The following is a 4,519-nucleotide window of genomic DNA, read 5'->3' on the forward strand; positions in this document are numbered from 1 at the left end:
GTCTGCTGCTCGGTCGCCTCTGCGGTTCTCGCAGGTGGTTTGTATCGCAGCTGTGCGGACGTGTTGGCGCGTGCGCTGTGCTGGGAGAGTTCGCTTCGGCACCCAAGTGGGGCTTTTGTCCTTCTGTGGCGCTGGCGTTGGAGCTGCCGGTCACCGTAGGTGGCGCGTGTTGTCTCCCGCCGGCAATGCCACGACAGCACGCTCCCGGGCCTCTGTCGGCAGCGGCAAGCTCAGTTGGGAGCACGGGTGGTCGCACCTAAAGCGTCTACTCGCCAAACTCCGGGCGATTGCGCCTCTCTCGAACCCGACCAAGTACTTAGGACGGCGCTGCGCGCCGCCGGGACCTGAGAGGGTTTCGAGGTGTATTGTGCAGGGGAGCTCAGCCTCCTCCTGTTTGCAGAATAATTGAGCGGACGCTTGCGTGTTCGCGCGGGCCCCCGGGACACACTCCCGGGCGGCCGGCTGCTCAGCTCTAGTTGACGCAGCTCCCTGGTTGATCCTGCCAGTAGTCATATGCTTGTCTCAAAGATTAAGCCATGCATGTCTCAGTACAAGCCGCATTAAGGTGAAACCGCGAATGGCTCATTAAATCAGTTATGGTTCCTTAGATCGTACCCACGTTACTTGGATAACTGTGGTAATTCTAGAGCTAATACATGCAAACAGAGTCCCGACCAGAGATGGAAGGGACGCTTTTATTAGATCAAAACCAATCGGTCGGCTCGTCCGGTCCGTTTGCCTTGGTGACTCTGAATAACTTTGGGCTGATCGCACGGTCCTCGTACCGGCGACGCATCTTTCAAATGTCTGCCTTATCAACTGTCGATGGTAGGTTCTGCGCCTACCATGGTTGTAACGGGTAACGGGGAATCAGGGTTCGATTCCGGAGAGGGAGCCTGAGAAACGGCTACCACATCCAAGGAAGGCAGCAGGCGCGCAAATTACCCACTCCCGGCACGGGGAGGTAGTGACGAAAAATAACGATACGGGACTCATCCGAGGCCCCGTAATCGGAATGAGTACACTTTAAATCCTTTAACGAGTATCTATTGGAGGGCAAGTCTGGTGCCAGCAGCCGCGGTAATTCCAGCTCCAATAGCGTATATTAAAGTTGTTGCGGTTAAAAAGCTCGTAGTTGGATTTGTGTCCCACGCTGTTGGTTCACCGCCCGTCGGTGTTTAACTGGCATGTATCGTGGGACGTCCTGCCGGTGGGGCGAGCCGAAGGCGTGCGACGCGCCTCGTGCGTGCTCGTGCGTCCCGAGGCGGACCCCGTTGCAATCCTACCAGGGTGCTCTTGAGTGAGTGTCTCGGTGGGCCGGCACGTTTACTTTGAACAAATTAGAGTGCTTAAAGCAGGCAAGCCCGCCTGAATACTGTGTGCATGGAATAATGGAATAGGACCTCGGTTCTATTTTGTTGGTTTTCGGAACCCGAGGTAATGATTAATAGGGACAGGCGGGGGCATTCGTATTGCGACGTTAGAGGTGAAATTCTTGGATCGTCGCAAGACGAACAGAATCGAAAGCATTTGCCAAGTATGTTTTCATTAATCAAGAACGAAAGTTAGAGGTTCGAAGGCGATCAGATACCGCCCTAGTTCTAACCATAAACGATGCCAGCCAGCGATCCGCCGCAGTTCCTCCGATGACTCGGCGGGCAGCCTCCGGGAAACCAAAGCTTTTGGGTTCCGGGGGAAGTATGGTTGCAAAGCTGAAACTTAAAGGAATTGACGGAAGGGCACCACCAGGAGTGGAGCCTGCGGCTTAATTTGACTCAACACGGGAAACCTCACCAGGCCCGGACACCGGAAGGATTGACAGATTGATAGCTCTTTCTTGATTCGGTGGGTGGTGGTGCATGGCCGTTCTTAGTTGGTGGAGCGATTTGTCTGGTTAATTCCGATAACGAACGAGACTCTAGCCTGCTAACTAGTCGCGTGACATCCTTCGTGCTGTCAGCGATTACTTTTCTTCTTAGAGGGACAGGCGGCTTCTAGCCGCACGAGATTGAGCAATAACAGGTCTGTGATGCCCTTAGATGTTCTGGGCCGCACGCGCGCTACACTGAAGGAATCAGCGTGTCTTCCTAGGCCGAAAGGTCGGGGTAACCCGCTGAACCTCCTTCGTGCTAGGGATTGGGGCTTGCAATTGTTCCCCATGAACGAGGAATTCCCAGTAAGCGCGAGTCATAAGCTCGCGTTGATTACGTCCCTGCCCTTTGTACACACCGCCCGTCGCTACTACCGATTGAATGATTTAGTGAGGTCTTCGGACTGGTACGCGGCATTGACTCTGTCGTTGCCGATGCTACCGGAAAGATGACCAAACTTGATCATTTAGAGGAAGTAAAAGTCGTAACAAGGTTTCCGTAGGTGAACCTGCGGAAGGATCATTACCGACTAGACTGCATGTCGTTCGATGTGCGTGTCGTGTCGCGCAACACGCTACCTGTACGGCTCGCAGTAGCCGTGCGCCGCGTGCGGAACCACGCGTGCTTCTCAAAACTAACGCCAATGTTGTGTGGTACGAGCGCTGAAGCGCTGGAGCGGCTGGCCTGCGGCACCTGGCGCCTGGCGCCGGTTTTGAATGACTTTCGCCCGACTGCCTGTCCGCTCCGGTGTGGAGCCGTACGACGCCCATCGGCCGTGAGGCCGTTGGACACAGAACGCTTGAACAGGGGCCGCCACACGCCTACGTCCCGCCTATGCAACTGTCTTGAAAGAGACAGTGGAAACTAAGAAAAGATCACCCAGGACGGTGGATCACTCGGCTCGTGGGTCGATGAAGAACGCAGCAAATTGCGCGTCGACATGTGAACTGCAGGACACATGAACATCGACGTTTCGAACGCACATTGCGGTCCATGGATTCCGTTCCCGGGCCACGTCTGGCTGAGGGTCGGCTACGTATACTGAAGCGCGCGGCGTTTGCCCCGCTTCGCAGACCTGGGAGCGTCGCGGCCGCCTGTGGGGCCGGCCGCGCCTCCTGAAACGTGCGATGCGCGCCCGTCGCCTGGCGGTTCGCATACCGGTACTTACTCGGTAGCGTGCACAGCCGGCTGGCGGTGTGGCGTGCGACACCTCGTACAACGACCTCAGAGCAGGCGAGACTACCCGCTGAATTTAAGCATATTACTAAGCGGAGGAAAAGAAACTAACAAGGATTCCCCCAGTAGCGGCGAGCGAACAGGGAAGAGTCCAGCACCGAACCCCGCAGGCTGCCGCCTGTCGTGGCATGTGGTGTTTGGGAGGGTCCACTACCCCGACGCCTCGCGCCGAGCCCAAGTCCAACTTGAATGAGGCCACGGCCCGTAGAGGGTGCCAGGCCCGTAGCGGCCGGTGCGAGCGTCGGCGGGACCTCTCCTTCGAGTCGGGTTGCTTGAGAGTGCAGCTCCAAGTGGGTGGTAAACTCCATCTGAGACTAAATATGACCACGAGACCGATAGCGAACAAGTACCGTGAGGGAAAGTTGAAAAGAACTTTGAAGAGAGAGTTCAAAAGTACGTGAAACCGTTCTGGGGTAAACGTGAGAAGTCCGAAAGGTCGAACGGGTGAGATTCACGCCCATCCGGCCACAGGCCTCCGCCCTCGGCAGATGGGGCCGGCCGCCCGCGCGGAGCAATCCGCGGCGGGGTCGTGTCCGGTTGCCTTTCCACTCGCCGCGGGGTGGGGCCGTTCCGGTGTGCGGTGGGCCGCACTTCTCCCCTAGTAGGACGTCGCGACCCGCTGGGTGCCGGCCTACGGCCCGGGTGCGCAGCCTGTCCTTCCGCGGGCCTCGGTTCGCGTCTGTTGGGCAGAGCCCCGGTGTCCTGGCTGGCTGCCCGGCGGTATATCTGGAGGAGTCGATTCGCCCCTTTGGGCGCTCGGGCTCCCGGCAAGCGCGCGCGGTTCTTCCCGGATGACGGACCTACCTGGCCCGGCCCCGGACCCGCGCCGCTGTTGGCTCGGGATGCTCTCGGGCGGAATAATCGCTCCCGTCAGCGGCGCTTCAGCTTTGGACAATTTCACGACCCGTCTTGAAACACGGACCAAGGAGTCTAACATGTGCGCGAGTCATTGGGCTGTACGAAACCTAAAGGCGTAATGAAAGTGAAGGTCTCGCCTTGCGCGGGCCGAGGGAGGATGGGGCTTCCCCGCCCTTCACGGGGCGGCGGCCTCCGCACTCCCGGGGCGTCTCGTCCTCATTGCGAGGTGAGGCGCACCTAGAGCGTACACGTTGGGACCCGAAAGATGGTGAACTATGCCTGGCCAGGACGAAGTCAGGGGAAACCCTGATGGAGGTCCGTAGCGATTCTGACGTGCAAATCGATCGTCGGAGCTGGGTATAGGGGCGAAAGACTAATCGAACCATCTAGTAGCTGGTTCCCTCCGAAGTTTCCCTCAGGATAGCTGGTGCTCGTACGAGTCTCATCCGGTAAAGCGAATGATTAGAGGCCTTGGGGCCGAAACGACCTCAACCTATTCTCAAACTTTAAATGGGTGAGATCTCCGGCTTGCTTGATATGCTGAAGCCGCGAGC

General features: G+C 57.8%; 3 non-coding genes across 3 annotated transcripts in view; all 3 read left to right on the top strand.

Annotated features, from left to right (window-relative positions):
- Positions 1-486: 486 nt before the first annotated feature.
- On the top strand, positions 487-2,396 carry LOC124585266. Its single transcript, XR_006974836.1, has one exon. It is a non-coding gene; the product is annotated as a small subunit ribosomal RNA (ribosomal RNA).
- Positions 2,397-2,747: 351 nt separating this feature from the next.
- Positions 2,748-2,902, top strand: LOC124585260. Its single transcript, XR_006974830.1, has one exon. It is a non-coding gene; the product is annotated as a 5.8S ribosomal RNA (ribosomal RNA).
- Positions 2,903-3,090: 188 nt separating this feature from the next.
- LOC124585271 overlaps positions 3,091-4,519 on the top strand; it is a 4,222-nt gene continuing 2,793 nt past the window's right edge. The window contains exon 1 of the ribosomal RNA XR_006974840.1: positions 3,091-4,519. This exon is cut by the window's right edge and continues 2,793 nt beyond it. This is a non-coding gene — a ribosomal RNA (large subunit ribosomal RNA).

The sequence above is a fragment of the Schistocerca americana genome, unplaced genomic scaffold, assembly GCF_021461395.2.
Source record: "Schistocerca americana isolate TAMUIC-IGC-003095 unplaced genomic scaffold, iqSchAmer2.1 HiC_scaffold_492, whole genome shotgun sequence".
Classification (NCBI taxonomy): Eukaryota; Metazoa; Arthropoda; class Insecta; order Orthoptera; family Acrididae; genus Schistocerca; species Schistocerca americana.